Here is a 27636-nt window from a genome sequence, read left to right as displayed (position 1 = left end):
CGGTATTACAGAGGCCCTGCGATCTGACTTCACAACAGCTGAGTAATTGTTTCCTCCCTCTTAACTGGCTCATTTCTACCAGCCTTTCCATATCTCAACCCTTAAAATACCTGCACAATAGATGTTACCAGAGTCATTTCAGAAAGCCAACAGGCTAGAAAGAAGCAGCCTGGGGATTTTGAGGATCCTGGAACAAAAATGTCACCACTGTTTTCTAGCTATAAAAAGCCAACCCCAGGAGGATTATTGCTTCCATTGCTATTTTCCCAGCAATCCTAACAATTATTTGGCTTGCTTCTCCCACCAGGACTCATACTATCTTGCCACGGCAAAGGAACAGCCAAGTCTCCAAGGGTGGAAAGGGAAATCTCTAAATGGATTGCGATCAACTGTTGGCTTCTTTGTTCCCCAAATGGCTGAGTACTTGGGTAGCCATGAAGACAAGGTCATATTCTGGGGCTTCAGGATAAAGGAAACATATTTTAAACTGACCCCAAGGTTCGGAGGGCAGAAAAGTTAAGACTCAATGCTATAATCTACCACCAACCAAGAACTCTGTTAAGAGCTACGGTGAGAGACATGGGAGCTATGCTTTCTGCCCTTCTGGAGCTCAGCAGCCAGCTGGGAAGAAGAAAGACACCTGAAAAGCTGTGCGGCACAACAGAAGACACCAAGCCGACCCTGTGCTATCTAGTACATTACCTCTTCCCCTATTCGCTAAAGGCCCATTTCCTGGACACCACGCACCATGACAGATCCTACAAGATGCAAATTAACACCACAATCTGGAAAGAGACCATATCAAAGGAGCTACAAAACACTTGAGGAATGAACCTCACATGTTCTGAGGACGGTAAGAGCAGTGTGGGAAGTAGGACACCTGCTCAGCCTTTTCTGATGGGTATGGGGCGCCAGAGCTTAATCTACTGACTTAATCACGATGTGACTCTTAATCTCAGGACTGTGAGTTCAGGCCTCACACGGGGCATGGAACCTACTTAAAATTTTAATAAATTAAAATTATGAATGGATGGGCAGGTCGTGGTGGAAGGAGCATGATCAGAAAGAAGCGAAAAGGTGTAAAGATGAGCCTGGGCTTGATGTGTCCTGCCAGATGGGCCTTTACCTCCAGGAGGGTGGGCGGGCGCTGGGGAGCAGTGGGAGACCAGCAGCACAAGAGCGGCATCATGGGAGCAGAAGGGCAGCCCTGGGGGCTGCTGGTATATACATGCGGGCACGCAAATAGGACTCCTGGGACCTGCTCCTTTTGCAGCTGACTCTGTGGGACCCGGAACAAGCCACAACTTCTCCGGTTCTCAGAATCTTCATCTGTAAAATGGAGGATCAAGAGTTCTTTCCAAATCTAAAGTCCTACATGATTATAGACGGTTGCATACAACCCAACATAACACACTTCGACAGATAATCTAGGATAGACGATCAACGTCACGTTGCGTGTTGTATTTCTTTAGTTTGAAGACTCCTATATTTGAGTCTTCTGTCAAATATTCATGTGCAAAATGCAGGCACCTGATACTACCAATGAGAGAAAAAGTAAATCCGTGGCGGGGGGGTGGGGGGAGAGTGATCCTGTGTCATGAGAACAGAAAATACCCCAATGATGACAAGAATGACCATTCAAGAGCACAGTCACAACACAGACACATCTGAAACTACACATTTTTAGCATCAATGCTTAAGAGAAATTACATTCATAGAAACTTTCCAACAGAGTTTTGTCCATGCTTACCATGACCATGACCCTCAGGTTCTCCTATCCCCAACAGATTCAGGAAAAGGGAATGATCCTTATGGACAGAGAAAGCAATTTAAATCCAGGAGCTGGGGGCGCCTGGGTGGCTCAGTTGGCTAACTGACTGCCCTCGGCTCAGGTCATGATCCTGGAGTCCCGGGATCGAGTTCCACGTTGGGCTCCCTGCTTGGCAGGGAGTCTGCTTCTCCCACTGACCTCTCTCCTTTCATGCACTCTCTCTTTCTCTCTAATAAATAAATAAAATCTTTAAAAAAATAAAATAAAATAAATCCAGGAGCTGATGGCAAGTTGAAAACACACGGCCTCAGGTCCAGGACAATCCTCTCCGGTTATCTTTAAACCAACAAGTTTGTAAGCTTAGTAAGGAGAAAAATACCAAGCCCAACACACGTTTTTTTTTTTCATTTAACTGTCACTTAGTTTTATAAGAGTAATTTAAGAAGAAAATTATAGAGGTAATTGGAAAAGTTTGATACTTGATAATTCTCAGTAGGCTGAAAAATAAGCTTCACTGAAATTGCTTTAATAATGGGGCACCTGGGTGGCTCAGTCGGTTAAGCATCCTACACTTCAACTCAGGTTGTGATCGCAGGGTTGTGAGATTGAACTCTGTGTTGGGCTCCCCACTCAGTGAAGGGTCTGCTTGAAATTCTCTCTCCCTCTCCTCCTCCTGCTCATTCTCTCTCTCTCTCAAATAAATAAATAAAAATCTTTAAATTGCTTTTATAACATAAAGGATAACCTGTAAGGCTCTGCTGCTCTGAGTCTGCGTCCCGGGTAGCAACGGCTACATGTTAAAATGACTGTGGGCACAGGGGTAAAGATAGAACATGACTTGGGTGCTGAACAGTGTCAGTCAGTCCTCTGGGAGCAAGGCAAGTGTGGAGAGAGGCCTGTGTGTAGTCAAGGGTGGAATGACCTGGGAATCCGCGGGCAAAGGCAGGGCCAGGCAGCAGCCAAAGGGAGAAAACAGTGTATCCAGAAGCCTGTGGTACCATGAGCAAGCACTTGCCCAGGAAGGCCCACTCCCAGGGGCCTACTTGCCCAGTCCTCCTCCACACAATCAGGTCCCCTGACTTGCCACTTGAAAGCGCCTCTGCTCATCTCTGATCAGACCATCTCACGGCCTATGTCAGCCAACAGGGTCCAAGCTGGACCCCATGCAGAGCTGGCTGCCAGGAAGCCCGCTAAGGGCGGGCAGTCTGGCTTACCGCCCCAGTGTCTTTCTCCAGGGCTCAGGTGGTAGCCTCCGGGACCCAGTGTAAACTCCCCCACATTCCTGCTGACCAAAGCCTTTGCTCTACTTCACCAGTTTGGGGTTTTTTCAATGCTTATTTTTATCTTTTTGTTTTATCAGTTCTTTTCAGTTTCACCTGATAAAATATGGATAAAACAAGCCCTGTGAGGCCACAGCAGCACTACTACTGTTTAAACACGAGAAAATCTTGGGGCCCCGTTTGCTCATCTGCAAAATGAGGAGATGAGACTGAAGAAAAGCTGCTTCTAGGACCAACACTGCTGGGTAATGGAATGTCGTGGAACCAGAGACAATGATTTGGGTTCCGGACAACCCTTCAAGTGGTCACTGCCTCCGCTCGGTCCTCCCAATGGCTGGCTGCTAGGGCCCGCAAAACAGACCCTCTCAGTCACAGCCCTGCAGGACGACCAAGGTCAAGAGAAAAGAGCACCTGACTGCTGCCCAGGAAGATAACGTGGTTTGTCCAAGACCACGGCACTGACTCAGAAGGGGGAAGGGAGAGACAGTTAGACATGGGTTTTTGACACTGATGTCCTGATGCCCTTTTCACCACAGCAGGCTGCCTCCTCCAGCATGTCACGCACGTTCTTTATGACTGCTTTGTCCTGGACTTGGTACCCGCCCTCTGTGCTCCTTCACCGACGTTTAGCGACAGCTCTCCCAGGAGCTAAAAGCTCAGTTCGCAGCCACCAGCCTGTGACCAGCTGTGCAGAGAAATTAAAAGTCATCTGATCACCCACCTGACAATCCAGGATCCTAAAAAATAACTAGTTCCTGCCCTCTACTCCAACTCAATTATAACCAGGCTCCAGAAAAGGAGACAACCTTATCAAGCCCTCAGGAAGTGAAAGGCCAGAAAGGAAATTTCTTTCCCAACAGGTCTCCTTCTTCCAAAGCCATCAGCAGATCACAGGACCCTGGGCTCTGACCCTGGCTCCTGAGTCCTGCGAGAGGAGGGCCTCTAGCTCATGTTGCCACAGAGGAGGATCTCCTGCCAGAGGTGAGTCTGAACAAAAGTCTGATTTGGTTGTGAGCAAAATGGGGCTAAAGATTAACCACATCCAGACCCAGAACGGAGGTGGGTAGCAGAGGCAACTTTGATAAACTGAAGCTAGAGGTCTGGTGTCTAGGAAGGCGAGTCCTATCATCAGGCTCACCATTCTGCTGCAAACAATTAACACTGAATTTGCTATTTTAAAGAAAAAAAAAATCTTCTAGAAGCACTCAAGCTTTAACAATTGGGAAAGGAAAAACCAGGCTGAGGCTAAGGCCAACGGGAACCCAGAGAAGAGCTCTGGAGAAGCCAGGCTAGCCCTTAGAGCATTGGATGATTCCTGGCAAACTGGAGCTTTCATTTTCACGATCTCCTGAGCAGAAATCGAAGTTCGGGGGTGACCGAGGTAGAGCACTAACTGAAGACCTTACCACAATGACCTAGAACCCCAGAGGGCTACATCCACTCAGCAGCAAGTGAACGACAGACCAACGGGCCCCCTTAGCTCTGAGAACTTTGAGGACATCACACTAAGCAAAGTACACCAGTCACAGAAAGACAAATACCGAATGATTCCACTTACCTGAGGTACCTCGAGTAGACAAATTCCAATAAAAAGAACACAGAATGGCAGTTACTGGGGGCTAGGGGAGAGGGAAATGGGGAGTTGCTGTTTAGGGGGTACAGGTTTTCAGTTTCTTATGATAAAAAAAGTTCTGGAGCTTGCTTGCATAACAAGGGGGATATACTTAACATCACTCACCCAAAAACAGTGAAGACAGTAAATTTTACGCTGTGTATGTTTTGGCATAAATTCGAACTAAAAAATATTTTTTAAAATATTCATTCAAAACTTTACAATGAAATACTAAAATACTTGGAACTCCTTATCATGCCAATGAAGAAAATTCTACTCACAAAGTTCATACTGTTCATTCTAAGGTTACATTCTAAGGTAACAAATGCAACTGTATTTTGCTCCCATACTTCTAGGAAGTAAAAGAAAAAAGAAAAAAAAAAAAGCTATTTAGAGCCCAATGCTCCCTGAACCTTAGCCTTGGTTGGCTATGTTTCAGGGAAAAAGGACATTTCAAACTGTTCTGCTTGACCGTTTTTTCCTAAGATCCTGACTGCAATTCTCCTTTAAAGTTCCTATGCCTTGTAAAGATGGCCACTGTTCTCATTAAGACTGAGAAAGCCTCCTCTCTCTATACATAAATAAGGGGCGCCTGGGTGCCTCAGTCCATTAAGCATCTGACACTTGATTTTGGCTCAGGTCATGATCTCAGGGTTGTGAGATCGAGCCCCAGATAGGGCTCCGCCCGCACTGAGGAGCCTGCTTAAGATTATCTCTCCCTCTCTGTCTGCCTCTCCCCCTCCTTAGGCACGGGCTTGTACTCACTCTCTAAATAAATAAATAAATAAGACTGAGAAAGCCTCAAAGGAGGGCTTCTCTCCCTAGCATTTATGCTGGATTCGATTCTATCCAGTCTAAAACAAGGAATGAATCAATGGCTCAGCTCCCATCTAACCTGAACTCATAAAAAACAAAGACCTTCAACAGGAAGCCAGGAGCCAACTGCCCTCCCTATCGTGAAGTCCATGAGACTCTCAAACAGTACAGTCAAGGTTAGGATGTGAAACATCCATGAAATTTATTTTATTTCTAGTCACTCAAAAAGGTTATCATCATTAATTAGGCCATGAAAAACCAATCAACAATAAATCAGACTATATAATGAAAAATGAAAAGCTATTTCAAGACTCAGTGTTGGCTTTATTAACTCAGTTATAATAACCTTCCTGAACTGTGGTGATTTTTTTTTTTTTCAGGGTGAGGGGGAGCTAATTTTCTAATAAAAATTGTCCTTCTTACCTCTAGCTGTCTTTGAAACAATTTAATCCTGGCATCCTACAGGGCCATAAAAAGAGAAAACAGTTCCGTCCAGGTCACTCACTTACCAGCAATTCATCTACTTGGTCCTTCCACATTAAAATAAATAGCGAGGGGTGCCTGGGTGGCTCAGTCAGTTGAGAGTCCAACTCTGGATTTCGGCTCAGGTCATGATCTCAGGGTCCTGAGACTGAGCCCCATGAGGCCCCAAGGTCAGCAAGGAGTCTGCTTGGGATTCTCTCTCTCTCTCCCTGTGTCCCTCCTCCCACATTCACATGCACATGCGCGCGCACACACATTCTCTCTCTCTCTCTAAAATAATAAATCTTCTTAAAAAAATGATGTGACCATTATTATTATCATTACTATTAATTTCTAAATCATATACTAAATTAGAGGAGGAGGGAAAAAGAGGAGGAGGGAAGCAAGGAGGGAAAAGAACAATTTTTTTTAAAAAGATTTTATCTATTTATTTGAGAGAGAGAGAGCACAAGCAAGGGGATCAGCAGAGGGAGAGGGAGAAGCAGGCTCCCTGCTGAGCAGGGAGCCCAGTGTGGGGCTCAATCCCCAGACCTGGGATCATAACCTGAGCCGAAGGCAGACGCTTAACCGACTGAGACACCCAGGGGTCCCGAAAAGAACAATTTTGACTAAAAACTCAACTAGTCTCCAGATACCATGTGCACAGTAATAGAGCAGATCTTAGGAAGCAAGCCTGTCTGGAATATGCCTCATTTTTCAGGAGCATCACTAATCCTTCAAGATCATTATTAAAATGCTTAGTCTTTGTAAGATTCAGCCTGTTGGGTATTTGCTGCCTCTGAACAAGCCTGCACTTGGACGTATGATGTGTGAGTACTGTCTGCTAACACGGGCTGTGTCAGTCAATAATTTTAATTCAAAAACTTCTCCTGGAAGGGGAAAAGAGGCAAGCTGCATTGTGTGGCAGAGGATGGCTTAATACCTCTTATCTGTGCTTTTTTAAGAATAGGATTTGGTTTTATAGGGAAGAGGCCTTAAGACTATTTTTCTGCCTTGATGGTGCAGAGAAAACAGCTGAATCTGGTCAAACCAACCATCACAGGAAGGTCTGACTTAGTCTAAAAATTTCAAGTGCATCCGAATAGCTGTCTCTTGATTCATTGAAATTCAATGAAGCAGCTGAGAATGGCCAGCCATTCTAATCTGTTAATACTCCACCTCGCAAACAAAAATCAATATTGACATCATAGATAATGAACTAGCTCTGGCCTTAAGTTTCATCTAAAAAAAAGAAATGAAAGAGGAAACAAAGTACTTTCAGCGCAGGCAGCCTTCCCAAGGCACTCTGTCAGAAACTCAGAATGCCTTTCCCATTAGTTTTCAGGTTCTAAGACGCACACCTCCAAAGTCTCTTCCAACCCAGCAGGGTCCTGCGCCTCGACCACAGGCTTACTGGTCCACCTTCTTCGCCGATGCATGGACCTTTTCACCTGCCACAGAGAAGGCCCACCTGGGAGGAAAAAGGTGTTCAAATGCAGCAACACGAAATTTTGCTTTATAGACTGCTAGCTGGTTCGAATAATGGAATCCAAGTTCAGTTCATAACTCCTTCAAAACCAGGTGACGCCTCCAGCACAACCGCACAAAGCCTATGGAGGCCGAAAGAGGATAATGCCGGTGCTCTCCACGGAGGGGAACTCAAGGAGACAACAGATGGAATCGTGTAGGACCTCTACGTGCAAGCAAAAAGACCCTCCAGTAAAACAGAAACTTAGAACAGGTAGGCCCAGACCAGTTGGTGCTAATCAAGTAAAGTAGTCTGGGAATGAATTTTTTTTAAGCAGAAAAGTCAGGTCTATGGCCTAGACATGAAAAGAAAATTGCAGATGTGAAACCTTAGCCCCTGAGATGGGAACAAGTCGGAAACAAGAAGGCGGCTAAACAGCTGGGTTAGCTACAGCTGAGGGGCTCTGCCGGGGGGCAGGGGAGGAAGGTTAATATCCAAGTTGAGGGGCAGGGAATCAACTGTTCAAAGCTTTTAAAGTGTTTGGATTTATATTTAAATCATAGGAAACAGAACCCCTGTAGGTTCTTAAGAAACCTGAAAACTGGGTGTAGATGTTTTTGCTCAGGTGAGTTCCTGCCTGGAACCCAGGAGACCAGTGTTAGAAATCTGGAAGGAGGGTAAGAAGAAGAGTGGTTAGTGGCTGTGGTCACCACGTAAACACGGTTCAACTGTTTCAACTGCTGATGTTCATGGGGTCAAATGTTAACAAAAGGCAAATCTGGGAAAGAGTACATAGTGCTCCTTATTCAGTTTTTATTTTTGCAACCATTTTAAATTTTGAAATTATTTTCAAGTTACAAAAAACAAAAACGAAAAAGGCAGTGTTCCTTGCCCTTGTTTGGCGTTGGAGCTGTTGTCAAATGTTGCTGCCTCCCACACCCACCAGCTCTACCAGTCTACCAGTCAGAATGATCAAGGCCTTCAACAAGTACTAACAGGAGGGACCCTGACTTTTACCATAACCTGAACTTTTTAAAACTTTATTTTGAAATAATTAAAGGCTTGCAGTAAGTTGTGAACGTCGTACAAAGAAATGCCGTGTACCTTTCACCAATCATTCCTTAAATTTTATTTTTATTATTATTATTATTATTTTTTTTTTTTTTAGATTTTATTTATTTATTTGTCATAGAGAGAGAAGCGAGAGTGAGCACAGGCAGACAGAGTGGCAGGCAGAGGCAGAGGGAGAAGCAGGCTCGCCGCCAAGCAAGGAGCCCGATGCGGGACTCGATCCCAGGATGCTGGGATCACGACCTGAGCCGAAGGCAGCTGCCTAACCAACTGAGCCACCCAGGCGTCCCGTATTATTATTATTTTTTTAAGATTTTATTTACTTGAGAGAGCATGAGAGCAAGAGAGAGCAGGAGCAGGGAGGGGGCAGAGGCAGAGGGAGAAGCAGACTCCCCACTGAGCAGGGAGCCTGCCAAGGGGCTCCATCCCAGGACCCCAGGATCATAACCTGAGCCAAAAGCAGATGCTTAACCGACTGAGCCACCCGAGCGCCCCTCATTCCTTAAATTTTAAAGTCAAATCAATCCCAAGTGATTAAGAAATCAGGTTTTAACCATAGACCACCAATTCATCCTTGTAAGAAAAATGCATTCTACCTGAGAGTGAAACTTCCCCTTATAAGGACTTCCTGATAGTCTTTCTTAAGTCTTAAAATGATCAAGTTTAGGAAGGTATCATCAATAGGTAATTCCTGCCACATCATCAATAGATAACATAAACAGGCAATTCCCCCAAAAGTTCAAATGGCCAATACACAAACAAAAAAAGTTCAACTTACTAAAAATATCAGCTGGGAAACAAATCAGTGAAACAATTTGGGTCATCAAATGCCAACATCCCATCATTAAAATATAATGTATGAGGCTGTCAAGGGCACATTGATATAAACCCACTATTGCACTAATGGTTGGAACAAAATTGGTAAGAACTTTTCAGAAACCAATTTTGCAGTACATTCCTCAATAATGTTCATTCCAGGGGCACCTGGGTGGCTTAGTCAGTTAAGCATCCGACTCTTGATTTCAGCTCAGGTCATGATCTCAAGGCTGTAAGATCGAGCCTAAGCTTGTCCCTCTCCCTCTGTTCCTCCCTCTGCTTGCATGTGCTCTCTCTAATAAATAAATTAATTAAATCTTAAAAAAATAATAATGTTCATTCCACACATACACCAGCCAAAACCAGAGGGGGGCGGGCAGCACTAATGTCAGTTATGTTTATCAGTAATTTTTATTTTCTAGTTTTAAGTATTTCCAAAGATTTTCATAATCTGGAAAAAAAATTACATGTAAATGGATGTCAATCTTTAAAATGAAATCATGATCTTTGGAATATAAAATTGCACTAGCCCATCCCCCATAAGTTACCCAAAAGAAAACTAAGGCACAGAAAGATTCATTTTTATAAAATGAGTCACACCCTAAGAATGCATGCAATCTGTTTTTATACACAAGATTACACAGTGATCTAGCATATGGGTACCAGTGAGGCCTTTGGCTTCAGTTCCACCAACCTGGGAGGAGTCTGACCCTCAGGCGAGTTATTTACACTAGCCAAGCCTCTGTTTCTCCATCTGTAAAATGGGAATGGCAAAAGACTTCAGATTAAATAGAACAATATGTAAAGCACTGAGCATGGTCTTTGGTACAAAGCAAGCATTCCCTAGATGTTAACTGTGCTTTTAAGTGTATCCTCAAGTCAAGAGAGATTCTTCTACACATGATTTTAAATAGTTACCTAAAATTGACTATTCCATAACTGTTTCAACACAAGATACTGCTTGGAATTTGTTGCTATCACAACTCTACAATGCATTACGATCCTATACGCAACCTTTGACTGTCTCTGATTATTTCCTCAATAAATGAGGTTTTAGAAGTAAAAATATAGGGTTATATAGCATCTATACATTTGCACTCCAGTTAAAAAAATACAAACAACAACAACAACAACAAAAAAAAACCAGTTTCAAACTCATTGTAAAAACCTTCCAAAACTGCTCCCTTCAAATCAACTGCTTGGAATGTATCTTTCCTTTAAAAAAAAAAAAAAAAAAAAAAGTATCCTTCCTCCCAGTCCTTTTGTATTTATAAGTACACACAAACACATAAAGCTGTTTCTTAGTCTTAAATGAGATCATATTACACATACTACTTTGCCGTTTTTCACCTACTATTTTTTAAGATTTCATTTATTTATTTGAGACAGAGAGCATGAGTTGGGTGGGGGGTAGGCAGAAGGAATGGGAGAAGCAGCCTCCCCGCAGGTCAGGGAGTCCTATACGGAGCTCCATCCCAGGACCCCAAGATCATGACCTGAGCTGAAGGCAGATATGTAACTGACTGAGCCACCCAGGCAACCCTCACTATTTCTTGGACTTTTTCATACGCCTATATAGTAAATTGTATACATACACACACACGTTTTCTCTACATAATACAGATATACCATCATCCACTTACTCATTTCTTTGATAGAAATCTGAGGGTTTTGTTTTTTTTTTTAATTTTCACTATTAGAAACAACACTATCTTGAAAGCCTTCTATATAAATCTTGTGTCCGGTGCAAGCCTATCTGTAGGATACATTTCTAGAAGTGGAACTGATGGGTCAAAGGAAGTGCATATTGACAATTCTGGAACTGTCTCGCGAATTTGCCCGATTTGCTAATTTACACTCCTACCAGCAGCATATAAAGTATCCACCCCGAACTTTGGTCAAGACCGAACATTATTTTTAATTTTCGTCCAACTGATTGATGGTAAAAAGGCATCTCAATGCTTTGATAATCATTTCAAGCTTTTCCCCACCTGTTTTCCTTCTTCTGTCACCTGGTCATTCATGGTTCTTGCTCAAGGGTTTTTCTTATTTACTTTATGAGTCGTGGACAGTTACCATTTTCTCTACTTTCTATTGCAAATATTGCTTCCCATCTCTGACCTGCCTTTTAATTTTGAAATATACAAAGTTTTGGATTTTGAGGTGTTGAATCTCTCAATCTCTTATTTGCAGTATCTGGGTTTTACACTTCCCAAGAAAGTATTCCCCATTCCATCAGCTTAAGAACATTAGTCTCTGAAATCACTGCAGAAAACGATGACAATAGTATACGTAACATGCATATTGTTCTCTGGTGCGCACACAAGGATCACACTCTTAACTTTAAAAAAACAGACTGTCAGGAACAATCATTCCTCTGTATTTTCTAGTCAAAATAAACAGTAAAGTATTGGATTTTTCCCCCTCCAAATCATATCTGTAAACTAGAAAACCTAGTTCACATATCTGAATCCCTTCGTATCAATTTCAGATTAATTCCTCAGAAGTGGAAAAAATCTGAGAGAGAGAGAGAGAGAAAGGAAGCGATGGGTGGAAGTAAGAGAAGGTGACTTGAAGAAAGTGGAGAGCTGGCTCTTGTAGACTTAACAGGCTGACCACAAAGACTTAGTGAGTGTCGAGAGTACATTCTGTGAAGGACAGACCAAAGGAAAGGGAAGGAGACAAGAAACCCAAGGCCATGTTCAAGGCCTGCAAGGTCACGAGGTACTGTGTTCCTGGTAGAGGCACAGTCCTGGATGGCCAAATGGCCACACTGTGGTTCCCTCTGAAGAGGACTACTTGCCTATAGGCCCCGTCAGGTAACATCCCCCCCATCCTACGCAACCACCATTGTGGATGTGACAGGGAAGGACTGGAGCTGGCGGCAGCCCAGTGATATGACCAAGCCCAACAGTTCTACCCAAGTGTGAGATTTTGATAATTGTTCAGATGGTAGTAGAATCAGCCTCTGAAAATTCATACCAAGTGAAGCCATGAGGCAGCAGGGCCAGGAACTCCGAGGAGGACCAAGACCCTCCAGTGACAGTGGTGGCGCTACTCCACTTCACCTCCCTGACCCTGGGTTCTTTCACTGTAAACTGAGGGGACCCTCCTCGTCTTCGAGAAGTTTTCCAGAAAGCTCTAAATTCTGTACATCTATGTTCTATGATTCAATGTTCATGGAACAGAACCTACTTAGAGTTCCTACATTTTTATTTTGCCCAGAGAAACTCTTGGCAATTGCCCAAGTCAAGCAAAAGGATGAGAGTACGCTTGAAATGATTAACGTGCCTAAGGCAATTAAGTCAAAATATTTTTCTAATAATATTGAAACAGTTCATCTCAGATTAACAAATACTTCTAGACCTTGTCTTGCTTAGCCCAGCTGTGGAAACATCCCTCACTTCTTCTGGTCCTAGGTGGAGAGTCTGCCAAGTCTACGAAGAATGAGATGCAGACAGAAAATCAGCGCTCGAGTGTGCTGTGGCGACAGAAGGTTTCACCCTCTTGTGGATTCAAACAGTACCTCCTCCAGGTTCCCATCTATCCTTACAGGGACACAATTCCATACCCTCTCACAAAAAATGATCCCCCTCCTACTCTGCCTGGCTTTTTTTTTTTTTTTAATGGGGGAAGAGAGCAAGGTAAGAGAAGGGCTGGCCTAGTTTTTAAGACGAAACCACCATCTGTATTGTCAGATCAAACCACCATCTGTACTACCCCGTCTAAATCATTAACACCGCTATCTATCGCCTGCAAGACATCCCCACCCCCATGCCTACAAGTCCTTCCCACGGCTAGGGATCTTCATCCTGGGTAGGGAGGGTGTTGGGGGAGAGAGTGGGGTGGGGATGCTCCAGATCCCAGCTACAGAGGTGACTACAGCATGCAGACCTGGACTAGGACATTGCCTAGGAATGTCCTAGGAAATTCCTGAATTAGCTCATTGATTTCCTGGTCAGATCCCCCACTGGTGTGATGCCAGGCCTTGTCTCTCATCCAGGCGTCCCATTTTGTCTCCCTCTTTTCTCCCTCTAAGCAGATGGCCTTGCCCCTAATTCACTGGGAAGGTGGTAGGAGTTGCCATCTTGTCTCCCATACCCAACTACATACACAAATCCATCCCTTGGCTAGAAATTCTAGCTGTTCCTCTCTAATCTACACCCACACACAGATCCTATCTAGGTCTAAAGAGGCCTAATTCTAAACCAAATGGACCCATCTGTCCCCTCATTCCTGCCACCCAACCTGACCCCACACTAACTCCCTCTCATCCATCAAGGGACCCCTGATCTCCCAACCACCAAGGCTCCAACCCCAATGCGTCATCTCCGATGTTCTCCTCTTCTTTATCCTCTAAGCCTCTTTTGTTCCCCAAGTCCTGTTGATGGAGTTCTTCTTTCATCATCTCATACCTCAACATTTCTTTCTGGTTTCATCTCTCGTCCCCAGAATCCAGCCCACATGGCATTCTACAACCTGGCTAGCCGCCTTTTTCTTCTTCTTCTTTTTCTTTTTTTTTAAAGATTTTATTTATTTATTTGGGAGAGAGAGAGAGAGCATGAGAGGAGAGAGGTCAGCAGGAGAAGCAGACTCCCCGCCGAGCAGGGAGCCCCATGTGGAACTCAATCCTGGGACTCCAGGATCATGACCTGAGCCGAAGGCTGTCAATTAACCAACTGAGCCACCCAGGTGCCCCAGCTAGCCTTCTTTAAACACTGCTCTCCTTATGTCCCTCTTCTGCTCAAAGACCTATCTTCTGTCTCATCTAATCTCTTTGGCTTTAAGGGTCCAACATAACCCGGTCCCTTCTACCTACTCAACCTTATTTTCAGTTACTCTCCAACGAGTTCCCAACATTCTGGTTGGGTCTGATGAGCCACTGGCTCATGTGAGAACCATCCTCCTTCCCACCTTCATTCAGGCAGCTCCCTGTATCTAAAATGCCTTCCCCTCTTGTCTCTGTCTCGTCAAGTGCAATGTCCTCCGTGAAGCTAGTGATGCTTGAACTGAGCCCCAGGCCTTCCTCCTAGACAACTCTGGCCTGTCAGCTGACCTTCTACAACATTTATGCCATACAAGTAATCATAGTAAGTGAGTTCTCACCCAAGAGCAGGCTGAGTCTCAAAAGTTCATCAGTAAGTCAATTGTGTGAAATTTAAAATCCATTTGTCCTGAAGGAAAATACATGGGAAAGAGGTTCCTAAGCCCACAAAATTTACACAATCCACAATGTCACTGTGCTACAAATGTACCTTTCCGACCACACAGAACATAACTCAAAACAAAACCACATTCTGAATTCATATAATGCCAGGACCCTAGAACTAGGACCCACCTGTACACACTCCAGAAAAAGACAGTTCTAGAGAATAGGAAACCAGCGACCCAGGGTATAAACCCAGATACTTCTTAACCACCTGTCCCAATTGGACTTCTGGAGTCCAATTTCCAATCCAGCTCAAGGACATGAATCTGTTTTAATTCCTGTGTAAAACTTCAATAGATCCTGGAAAAATAGAGGAATTGAACCGCCAGTCCCAGACACATAGGGGCCAGGCGGCAGTCAGAGGAAACACTTCCTCTCGGGCCCCTCCAGGCAGCGACAAAACTGCTTCGATGACTTCCAAGCATTGACATGGCAAAAGGCATAAGGGAGAACATGGGAACATTTTTAATTTGTCCAGAGGATAGAGCAGGGCACATAGATAACTTCTAATTAGGAATGTGGTGGCCACTCATCAGTGGCGATTAAGTTCTAAGGTCAGGGCAAAAATCTACTAAGAACCAAGATTACCCTACAAAGTACGGTACAAACGCTTCAAGTGACCTTGTGCGGTCATTGTTGTGCCCAGTCAAGTTTGAGAAACTCCAAGGCCGACTACGGGATGGAGTGAAAGAAAAGTCTGACTGTGGCCTGGCTGTTCACCCCACTCTGCCCCAAGGAGGACAAACAAAGCTCTGATGCTGAGGGAGGTTTCCTGGGGCTCCTGCTCACCTGAAGCATTTGCTCCGGCTTATTCTAGTATCAAGCCTCTGTGACTTTAATGCAGGTAACAGATGTGTTTGCGATGAGCATGAAGGTGGAAGATAAAAGGTGGTAAGTTTTCTGAAGTCAGAGAAACCCGGTTACCAGTTTAAACACTGGTGTTACACTGCCCCAGCTTCTGATCCCAGCTGCACTGCTGACCAGCGTGTGACTCTGGACAAATTATCACAAAAGGCCTCTTTCTCCTCATTATTCAAATAAAACAGAGATAACAGTGCCTACCTCAGAAGGGCTGCTGGGAAAATGAATTTAGCACATGGAAATTATAATTATCATTATCCACAGCAGGCTCGAGCACATCTTTTTATCCGTGCCCACCGGGCTGGAGCTGACCCCACCCGACCATGTTCTCAAGGGTCAAACAGCTTGTCCCCGGCCTCTCTAACCACCTGAACTAGACTGTCCCACCTGGCTGACTTCAGTTTTAGTTCAGGCAGCTGTGACCATTAAGAATTACAAACACAGGAAAAGTCTATACATTATAGCACAACATGAAAAAGTAGAACTTGGGAGGGTGTGCATGGAAAAAAAAGAAAGTGCGGCCAACAGGATCCTAGGAGGCTACAGAGACGAAAGGTTAATAGTTGGTGCTTTACTGTGAGTTGTCTTTTTTGCTTTTACTGTAGAGCTGTTTAAAAGGATCACTTTTAAAATGAAGGCACCAGGCGCACCTTGGGTGGCTCAGTCAGTTGGGCATCCGACTCTTGATTTCGGTTCAGGATCGTGGTCTCAGGGTCATGGGATCAAGCCCCGCATCAGGCACTTCACTCAGCAGGAGTCGCCGGGAGATTCTCTCTCCCTCTCCCCTCCCCACACTTGTGTGTGCGTGCGTCCTCTCTCTAAAATAAATCTTTTTTAAAAAATACATAAAATAAAATAAAGACACTGAATGCTAGTTGGTAGTTTTCTGTTACCTTGGTAAGTTGCCCAGAACACTCCTCTCCAGAACACTCCCAGAACACCCTATGCAGGGCGCCTGGGTGGCTCAGTGGGTTAAGCCGCTGCCTTCAACTCAGGTCATGATCTCAGGGTCCTGGGATCGAGTCCCGCATCGGGCTCTCTGCTCAGCAGGGAGCCTGCTTCCCTCCCTCTCTCTCTGCCTGCCTCTCTGTCTACTTGTGATCTCTGTCAAATAAATAAAATAAATCTTAAAAAAAAAACAAAACCCTATGCAGTCCTACCAACCTTTTTTTCTGTCCCTTGTCCACTTTGGCCACATATTTGTGGCCAAGATTCTAACAAATGATGTTTAGTAGTAATGGGCTAATACTATATACTGTTTTTGCATTTCAATGCTGATCCAAATTTTAACCAATAATCCACACTTATAAAGGGTTTTAATTTTTTATTTATTTGAGAGCAAGAGACAGCACATGTGTGTGTATGCACGCACACGTGAGAGAGAGAGAGCACACATGCGCACACGAGCAGGGGGAAGGGACAGAGGGAGAGGGAGAAGCAGATGCCCCACTGAGCAGGGAGCCCAACACAGACTTGATCCCAGGACCCTGGGATCATGACCTGAACTGAGGGCAGATGCTTAACTGACTGAGCTACCCAAGCGCCCTATAAAGGGTTTTTTTTTTTTTTTTTTTTTTAAAGATTTTATTTATCTGACAGAGAGAGATCACAAGTGGGCAGACAGGCAAGCAGAGAGAGAGAGAGAGAGAGAGGAGGAAGCAGGCTCCCTGCAGAGCGGAGAGCCCGATGTGGGACTCGATCCCAGGACCCTGAGATCATGACCTGAGCTGAAGGCAGAGGCTTAACCACTGAGCCACCCAGGTGCCCCCCTATAAAGGGTTTTAAATAACATTATGAAATCAAATCACTGCCATAGGTATAAGGATGATAAACATTGCTAAGTAAGCAAGAATCAGTTGCTTAACTTTGATAGTCAAGGTCAACCCCATTCTAAAGGCAGTAAGAACATTCAGTTTGGGGAATGAGACCTGATACCAGCTCTAATAACGATATCCAGAGTTAGACCAATCCTGTCTCAGAAGCTCTTATGTAACTCACAGCCAATCAGCACTTGGAATCAGCATGAAACCACATAGACTTGGCAATTCCAAACAGAAGAAAAGAAACTTGATGATTTGGGTAGCTTTTGTGTCCTTGTCCCAGGTAAATGCATAGCTTGTCTGAAGCCTTTTGAAATACTGAAAATGGCTCCCTGGCTCCATGGGCTCCTTTGCAAATGTCAGGTTGGAACCACCAGCCTAGATCAGCCCCACCCAGCACACTGCGGTGGGCTCTTACCACCCAGCTCTGAGCACCTTCTTGTCCCTCGTAACCAAAGGGCAAGTGGGCAAGTGCATTTGGGGACTTGAGAGTGGAGGTGTGCCAGGAAATCCTAGGGAATGTATTCATGCCAATGACCCAGCCATCCCTCCCCATCTCAGGACCTGTCATAACTGAGAAGGGGGGATTAGAAGACAAAGAATTTGAAACAATTTCCCAGTAATCACAGGCCTATGTATGTGCACACATTTGCCCCAATACCTACCATGGAATTAAGACTCACCGGTCTAAATCACCTTGGAATATCAGGAACGCAGTATACTCACTCACTTACTCTCTCACACACACACACACACACACACTGGAAAGCGTGATGAAATCATGAAATCCCCAGGAACTCAGCTGGAGGCACAGTATCAGCTGTTCCTCAGCACCAGTAACTAGTTAACCCAGTCTACATCTATGTTAGAAGGCACTACCTTAGAGGCGACTCCTTTGTAAGAGGTGACCGGCTCTGTGCCTACATTAGAAAGGCAGGGGCAGGCCTACCTCCATCAAGATTAATCAGTGAACTACTTCAGATCTTTCAGATGAAGAATGAGAGGTGGGTCCTTGCTTCCATGGGCACAGGACACCACTGGACTGAATTCTGCTCTTGACCTTTGATACACCTGACTGCACTCTTTGCCCCTAGAGCTGTGGCCTCATCTTCCTGGGGCTTAGCCTATCCCCCACCAAACCAAGACCCCAGGTACAGAGTTGACCCCAGCCAGGGCCTCCACAGCTGCCCATTCTGAAGGTCTGTTTCATCACTGTCTAAAGGCCCAAAGCAGGAGAGAAGGCAGAAATGAAGGGCAAGTGAAATACACAAACTTGGACGCACAAAGTAACAAGAGAAAAAGCGGTTTCTTGGTGAATCAGGGAAAACCCACACAAGGAGCATTTCATCACCAGAAACACAAGTACACAGCCTAGAACCAAACTGCCTCATCTAATTTGGGAGGCACTCTAAACCTGACAGCTGTACTGGGCCTCCATCTGACATTTCAAAGGGGTGAACGCTGTAAAGTTGTGATCTTGATGTTCTTCTGTTCATAGGTCCAGCAACTGCCTAACAGCAGTGTCCTGCCCTTTCCAGGTGACGATGCTGAGTCTGTTGTTGGCTTTGGTCTTCCAGCTCGTGTGGGTCCTCAGAGAGGACTCTCCGCCAAAGGAAAATGCCAAAACAGGAGCAGAATTTTCTGGCTACCCAAGTGTAATTAAGGATACCATAAAATCCAACAGAGATAACTCAACACCCAAAGGCATAGCCCAGGACAGCTGAGGCTAACTGGGAAGAGCTCTGGCTCGGAAGCAGCCTCGCAGGGACTGTAGTTCCTGAGCTGTCAAATGAGGGTCGTGATGGTGAAAACCCACTCCTCAAATTGCTGGGAGAAAGAATGGAACAGCACTTCATGAACTGTGAAGTTATGGGCACCGATGGCAGAGAAATGTTATAATTAACCACGATGCTCTCTCCCCGTGGACAGGACGGAGTAAAGTATATCAAGGAAATATTATTAATTGTTCTCAAAAGACTCTGGCAGTTGTTTTTATTTAAAACATTGTATTACGGTCATCATACAAGGGGTTTTTTTCCTCCAAAAGCTTTGAGGGCCATTTAAATGTCCATGGTAAAGACCACCATTCACGTCCTGAGCATACATGCCCCAGTCACCTAAAGCAGCAGGAATTATTTCTTGGAGGAAAGGAGGGCCAAGGCCCACAGAGATCCAAGTGAGACACGATCTGGACGTGGGAGGATGTAGCAGAGGGATTCTGATAATTAACTTCTACACGCGCCAGGCCTCGGGGCCTTACCAACAAGATCTCACCAAAGACTAGTGACTCGGAGAGGTAGGGAGCTAGTATTATTCCCACATTTTGCAGATGGGGAAAAAGGAGGAGTGTTCTGGGCAACTTACCAAGGCAACAGAAAACTACCGACTAGCAGAGCTGGGGCTCGCCCTCCGAGGCCGTGCTCTACACCCCCCCATTACCTGCCTCGTTCATGTATTTCCAAGGGCAAATTGATCCATGGGCAACGGAAGCTCTCTACCAGTGCTCTGTGCTTCAAGAAAAGCTTCCAACCATTCAACATTTACTGAGCACGGGCTGCATGCCAAGCCCACTGTTGAACGACAAAGACCTTCACACTGTCTGTCCAGGAGGGAGCATCAATTCCAGGGTGGACCCTGAGTATAACTCAGAGAAGCAATGAAAAGTACTTCTTAAAAAGTCCCAGTAATTCATAGGACAGGCTATAAAATGCTTTATTCTTCGCTCTACTCTTCCAGGTCCCTCAAAGCCTACTTGGGATAGTAATCAACCTATTAGGGAACTACGTTCCACGCTGGGAAGACTTTCTTATAGTAAATCACGGTTTACAGCAAAAAGAAATCCAGCAGGCAGGTATCAGCCCTAGGGACTACGTGTTCTACCCTCCCCCACTTTATTGTGTACATAAGTAAATGTTCTATTGCATGCACAAAAATCTTAAGAAAACCCTAAAAATATGGCACTTCTCTTCTTGCGTACCTTGGGAACGTATTTCCATCCTAGGGAAGTTGGTCACAATTAGCTGGGACTTCATGGAGACAGTGAAAGGTGGCATCAGAGGCGGCTGCTGTTTGTAGCAAATGGTCCACCCATGTTATTGATTACCTGGTGACTTTACTGATGTTTCTGCCTTCCCTTTTATACTAGCCATCACAGGCAGTCGCTACCACAGATTTTCCCTACATGACCACTCCATGAAATGTTCATCCAAAATGTCTAAAGGTGCGACCATACAGAAACTGACTTCAAAAACGGCACCTAAAGACAAATTCATTTTCCTCTCAATTTATTATGTATACAAAACAAGCATTTGGAGTTGATAGTAGATTTAAGGCTCTTGATTTCACAGTTTACACACTGGTACAGGTCTGTTTGCACAGACATTTTAATCTGAAGGGTTATAGTCTGTGGTCTAGAGGCAGCATGCCGGTGGATCAGATGGACATTCTGAAAGCTTACTCTGGGTACAGTGTGGAAGCAGACTGGAAAGGGACAAGAAGGGACTCAGAATGATCAGTTACACACTTACATTTTAGGTGAGAGGTGACAATAGTCCAGACAAGGGAGGTGGCTGTGAAGATGAAAGAAGGGGACAAAGAGAAGATGACATGCGAGGGACTTGACTGGTAGGACAGGGAATGAGAAAAAAGGTGCTTTTAAGGACAAGCCTTAGGCTTTAGGCTTACAAGACAGTGGTCAGCAATCCCATTTATCAAGTCTGGGGATAAGAGAAGGATCAGTTTAAGGAGGACATAGTAGGTTCAGTTTGGGACATCTTAAGAGTCTGACATTTGGTGGCCTCCAAGGGTGGATGTCAGAAAGGTGCTGGAAGTTCTGATTCACTAACTGATACTATTACACAACCACCAGGGAGGGAGACTAATGGTTCCTTACAAATAATGGCAAACCAGGGGCACCTGGGTGGCTCCGTTAAGCATCCCACTCTTGATTTCAGCTCAGGTCATGATCTCAGGGTCCTGGGATTGAGCCTTGTGTGGGTTTTTGCGCTCAGTGGGGAGTCTGCTTGAGGATTCACTCCCTCTTTCCCTCTCTCTGCCCCTCCTCCCACTCTTGCACATGCACACGCACTCTCTCCCTCTCTAAAATAAATACTTAAAAAATAAAAATTAAAAAAGCAAACAAACAGTAGAGAGAGAATTTGTTGGATGACAAAGTATTTTTTTTTAAGATTTTATTTATTTATTTGACAGACAGAGATCACAAGTAGGCAGAGAGGCAGGCAGAGAGAGAGAGGGAGAAGCAGGCTCCCCGCAGAGTGGAGATCCTGATGTGGGGCTCGATCCTGAGATCTTGACCTGAGCCAAAGGCAGAGACTTAACCCACTGAGCAACCCAGGCGTCCCAACAAAGTATTTTCTTTGTTCAAAGTCAAAGTTCAAAGTCATGAACTTCTAACAATACTGTGCAAGTAACATATGCAATAAAATCATTGCATATGTCTGCCTACATTCAACTTTTTTAGAACATCTTTCAAGAGAAATTTAATGCCATCTACTATTCTACACACACACACACACTTCTTCAACTTTTAGGACCCTAATTTAAACCAGGCAGCAAAGAAGAAACTTCAAATTGAAGCAGGAAAAAGAACTGTTTCCTAAAATGAGGAACAGGGTTGGGGGGTGGGGATCTTGGCATTGCCCAGGCAGCTCACTTGGCAGGCACCAATTCATCTGAAGTTCTGAGTTAAGGGGAAAAACTATGATTGAAGATATAAGTCCTGGATACATCAAGACACTCCTTATTTCACTTCTGGCTCTAAGAGGCAGGAACCGTGTTTTCATTTCAAATGAGGAATAGGAGACAGGGAAGTTGAGAGACTTGCCTAAGGCATCATTGCCAGTTAAGGGCAGAAATGCAAAGCAAATGGGTCCAGGCAACTCCCTTTAGGGATGCCCAACACCACAGCGGAAAAGGAAGAAGCAGCTATTTCCTTGATGTTAATCCTCTGCTGTAGAAGTCAAACGTCGGGATATTTTATTTCAGAAGGTGTTTTCTGTGATCACCTGTCAATTTCATCCTTAGCCTCAAGATAATCTTAATTTTTTAAAAAAATTCTAAGCTGTAACCATTTTCTTTATTTTATTTTTTTTAAAGATTTTATTGATTTGAGAGAAAGAGTGAGTAGAGGGAAGGGCAGATGGACAAGAGACTCCCCACTGAGCAGGGAGTCTGACATGGGGCTCCATCAATCGAGCTTAACCCACTGAGCCACCCAGGCGCCCCGAGATAATCTTAATTTTTAAAAAGTTTTGTCAATTCAATCCTCTCTGCTTTAGCTTCTGAAAAGAGTTTTGTCTGGTTAGATATGTAAATCACACCCAAGGAAAGTTTTAAAAGTTTTAGTTATGATTGCTTATAACATTGGGATCCAAATGTAAACTCCAATCTGTAAAAACCAAATATTTGTTTTTCATCAAATGTCTACTACACGTTTCCAAATAAAATCCACTGAAACTATAGTGAATAAGTGCCTCTAACTTACAGAACGATTTTTCAAAAACTATTTTTTTTTTAAAGATTTTATTTATTTATTTGACAGACAGAGATCACAAGTCGGCAGAGAGGCAGGCAGAGAGGGAGGAAGGGAAGCAGGCTCCCTGCCCAGCAGAGAGCCTGATGTGGGGCTCGATCCCTGGACCCTGAGACCATGACCTGAGCCGAAGGCAGAGGCTTCAACCCACTGAGCCACCCAGGCGCCCCAAAAACCATTTATTTATTCTTAAGCCAAACTCAGAACTTTTCTTCCTAAAGAAGAAATGCTATCAGGTACATTCCTTGCCAGGCCCCAGAGCTTAACAACTCAAACGGCCAACCAAGGATCATAACTGTGTTAACGGGAAATATTACATAGTCCTTACAAAGAGCAAGTATGGGGCGCCTGGGTGGCTCAGTCAGTTAAGTGTCTGCCTTCAGCTCAGCTCATGATCCCGGGGTCCTGGGACTGAGCCTCACGTTGTGTGTGTGGGGGGGGGGGGGGGGGGTCCCTGCTCAGCAGGGAGTCTGCTTCTCCCTCTCCCCCCCCGTTCATTCTCTCTCTCAAATAAATACATAAAATCTTGAAAAAACAACAACACATAGCAAGTATGTACAGAAGTGGGGCGATGTGCAAATGAAATAATGATAAATGAAGAAAAAACACAAACTAGCACCTATACCGATTTACACAATTTTAGAAATGTAAGAATGTAGAGTTTAATTTTCCGCTGCATCCCCACACACACAGACACGTATGTAAATATATTTATGTACATATATGTGTGTGTATAAAGCTCTTCACCCACAAATGTGTAACATCTGAGAGCCCTCCAGGGATCTCAGAAGCACTGCTCGGCTTGGCACAGCCCGGCCTGCCTGACACAGACCCAGGGAGGCCGCCGGCCCAGGTACCAGGCAAAGTGGCTGAGGTGACACTGAAGGGGGGCAGAGCAGGAGTTACAAAGGGAAGAAGGGAGCAAGGGCCAGGTGGCCTCAGCGAGGTGAGGGTGGTGAGGGGTGGTGAGAGCATGCTTTTCCAAACCCCACCTGGGTGACCCCCTCGCCAGCTGCGTGACCTCGGGCTAGTTACACAATGTTTTTGCGCTTCAGTTTTCTAATCTACAGAATGAGAAAAATAAACTCTACCCCATGGCATCTGTATGGGGATGAAAGGAGTTCCACACAAGCCTTTATACGGGCTTCTCCCTGTGTGACTAGTGCCCTTCCTGCTTTGACAGGTGTGGTCAGTTTCCTGGTCTGCAAAGGGGCAGCAGTAACAACAGGATGTTGTGATGATTAAGGGCAGGGGTATGGCCCTGGCTCTGTCCATCACAGCCCGATGCAAATACCGGTTATTAAAGTATCCTGGGACAACTGAGTACAGGCAGTAACCATGGGGCTAACAGGCCCCACGTGTGAACAAAGGCAGCATCGCTGGCAGAAGTATATACTATTTCCAAAAAGGTTGTTTTATAATTTTATGATTCAGTGCTTACACTTGATCTTAGCCAAGATTCAGTGCTTAAAAATGACACTGAGGAGGGGGGAAAAAAGCCTTAGGCCAATAGCTGTAACTTTTCAGCCTGTACTCAGGCCCCTGTGTCTGGGACTCGGCCATGCTCAGGTCAGCTGGCCTCTGGATGTGGGGACCCTTTCAGGGAAAGCATTCAGGTTGTCAGACCTCATGGAGCGACAAGTGGAGGGTCAGTTCATGCATTTTAAAGACTGCTGGGCACGCATAACATCAGAAAGCAAGGTTCAGTGGTCAAGTTCAAAGGCAACCCAAGAGTAGGGAGATGCTCGGTTTGCTTTGAACCACCAGCACGACAGCCAGAGGCAACTTGCTCTCCTCCTATTCCTGCCACAGGAAAACTGACAGTAAGAAAAAAAAGAGGATACCAACCAGAATAAGGCCAGTCACTCTCTCAAAAGGTCACTGATACAAAAGTCCCAACTCCTCAAAAGATCCTTCAAATTAGTCGGTCAAAATCTCTGCAAAGAGGAGAAGAGTAAATGAAACAACATGGGATTGGGAGGGAGACAAACCATAAGTGACTCTTTTTTTTTTTTTTTTTTTTAAGATTTTATTTATTTGTCAGAGAGAGGGAGAGAGAGCAAGCACAGGCAGACAGAATGGCAGGCAGAGGCAGAGGGAGAAGCAGGCTCCCTGATGAGCAAGGAGCCCGATGTGGGACTCGATCCCAGGACGCTGGGATCATGACCTGAGCCGAAGGCAGCTGCTTAACCAACTGAGCCACCCAGGCGTCCCCATAAGTGACTCTTAATCTCACAAAACAAACTGAGGGTTGATGGGGGGAGGGGGGTTGGGAGAGGGGTGTGGGGTTATGGACATTGGGGAGGGTATGTGCTATGGTGAGTGCTGTGAAGTGTGTAAACCTGGCGATTCACAGACCTGTACCCCTGGGGATAAAAATATATGTTTATAAAAAAAAAATCTCTGCAAAGATGCCTCACTGAATTCCAAGGCCCCCAAGACAACTATTACTCCCCAAAATTTACTGTAGTAAAAACAATGGCAGGACTCAGCTCTAAGGTCTCCTCAGAAAGACCTTCCTGACCACTTCATTCTAAAAGCACGGCCTCCCCAGCCCCTTATTTTACTTTTAATAACAGTAATACTACCTGACATCGTGTTACACGGCTACTTACTTGTTACCTCTCAGCCCGCAGAATATATGCACTGCAGAGTAGGCACTTAAATATTTATTGGTTCAATGAATGAAAGAACACCTCACTTAATACCTATGTAACCTGTTTATGTCCTTTTCAGGATATTCCATATGGTCTAGAAAATGAATATATCATTTATAGTCTAGTATATTTTTAGCAACTGGGCACCAAGTTTTAGCCCCAGAATGTAACATATTATCACACCTGCTAGGAGAAGGTGAGATCTAACTTCACACCCAGATCACCTCTACTGGTAGTTTCTGTAGCCACACAAGCTTTTCCTAATGCAGGCTGTGAGCATGGTACCACTCTTTTCTACAGAACCACTGAGTATATACATATTGTTGTTTCTGCTGGGAAAATGCATTTCTTCTAGGAAACTGAAATTCCAAGCCAGCCGCTGTCAAAGGAAAGGATCCTTCAGGAGAAGGGGGGTATACCTCTGGGTGGTAGTGACTTCTCAGATCACTTAATTAATAAGAAAAACCTTTTAAGGTTTAAAAAAATTTTTTTATATGAAAGAGAGCATGCGTGCAACATTCATGCAGGAGGAGGGGAGGCACAGAGAGGAGGGAGAGGGACAAGCAAGACTCCCTGCTGCACGGGGAGCCCAACAAGATGCTCGACCCCAGGACCCAGAGATCATGACCTGAGCCGAAGTCAGACGCTTAACCAACTGAGCCACCCAGGTGCCTATAGATCTCGATGGCATAAATTAAAGCTCCTCGGCAAGTCACCATCTACCAGGGGTTCAGAAGTGGAAATTGCAGAGCTGTTGCCATCAACAGAACTCCAAGGTGTCCACCTGTGGCTCCTGGGCCTGCCTTTGGACCAGAACCACCCCACTCCCAGCTTGTATCACACGCCAGGCCCACTGGAAAGTGGAGCAGAGGATTTGAAAGCAGGACACAAATCCAATACATGCAATTCTTACAGAATATATACTCTCAAATGGGAGAATTCTGAAATCCTGTTGTGCATAAGTAAGTATGCAATGCCTCCTTTTTAACTTACATAACAAGCAATTTATCTAACAAATTAATTTTTGGCTCTTAAAACCCATTAGGTCAAAGTTGTATCAGTCTTTTTAAGGGGAAAAGGATATGAGCAACGAGGGAAATAAATGCAGAGTTGGTCCTGCTTTGTCACACACACATAATCAATAACTTACACTTACAAAGACCTTGTCCAAAAAGCCTCTGACAGCAAACGCTGGGCCCAGATCTTGAGGGGAGTAGGGAGTTGCACCTTCTGGAAGCACTACTCTCAGACTGTACAACTCTCTCAAAATGGGCCTGGCTGGGGCTCCTGGGTGGCTCAGTGGGTTAAAGCCTCTGCCTTTGGCTCAGGTCATGATGATCCCAGGGTTCTGGGATCGAGCCCCGCATTGGGCTCTCTGCTCCACGGGGAGCCTGCTTCCTCCTCTCTCTCTGCCTGCCTCTCTGACTACTTGTGATCTCTGTCAAATAAATAAAATCTTAAAAAAAAAAAAAAAAGGCCTAGCTGCGTATTCCAGCCCTGCTAAATCTTACCGTCCAACAACCCACAATGCACACTCCCCAGCGAGCGCCTCGACCCTCCAGAGAAAAATGGCATCAGCACCAGCAGCATACTCCTTCCTAACATTCTCTTCCAAACCTTCCATCTTACTATTTTACATCAAGTGTTCCTAACATCCTATGGGCCAAATCTGGTCTAAGCGTACGTGTGTGGTTTCCTTGGGAGACGGTGCGTAGCTTTCAGAAGCGCAAAGGGGTGCACGTTCCAAAAGTTAAAACGATGCTCTTTCGAGGGAGTAGCAGAACTTCATCTGTTATTTTGGGAAACCAAAGTTTCTTTTTTTTTTTTTTTTTTAGGATTTTTAAAATTTATTCATTTGATACAGAGAGAGAGCATGAGCAGGGAGGAGGCAGAGGGAGAGAGCGAGAAGCAGACTCCCCACTGAGCCAGGAGCCCGATGTGGGGCTTGATCCCAGGACCTAGAGATCATGACCTGAGCCAAAGGCAGATGCTTAAGCACCTGAGCCACCCAGGTGGCCGAAACCAAAGTTTCTCAGAGCCAGCTCTGGTTTGAACTGTTTCAGATCAAACAGTTTTTCCCAGGAAAAATACTAGGAAGCCAGAGTACTGGCTCCCATACTTGGTTGCTGGGAGTGGATCTCATGCATTTCTGGGGTGCCCAACAAGAGCCCGCTGGACCTCCCAGCAGGGTAAATCAAGATGACATGTTAGTGTGAGGTCTGCACTGAGGATGTTGATTCTG

At 44.9% G+C, this 27636-nt stretch overlaps 1 protein-coding gene across 4 annotated transcripts in view; it reads right to left on the bottom strand.

Annotated features, from left to right (window-relative positions):
- Nucleotides 1-27636, bottom strand: part of TEX2 (testis expressed 2) — a 105212-nt gene that overhangs the window by 60339 nt on the left and 17237 nt on the right. The window contains exon 2 of one of the 4 annotated variants that reach the window (XM_047706754.1): nt 24586-24674. The exons of 2 other annotated variants lie outside the window; for them this stretch is intronic. The gene's annotated coding sequence lies outside the window, so the exon portion shown is untranslated. Of the gene's footprint in view, nt 1-1126; nt 1330-24585; nt 24675-27636 lie in introns of all 4 variants that reach the window. One more of the 4 variants, XM_047706753.1, reaches the window with a different exon arrangement.

Source organism: Lutra lutra, chromosome 16 (genome assembly GCF_902655055.1).
Source record: "Lutra lutra chromosome 16, mLutLut1.2, whole genome shotgun sequence".
Lineage (NCBI taxonomy): Eukaryota > Metazoa > Chordata > Mammalia > Carnivora > Mustelidae > Lutra > Lutra lutra.
Note: the sequence above shows the minus strand (reverse complement) of the source record. Positions and strands in the feature narration are given on the sequence as shown.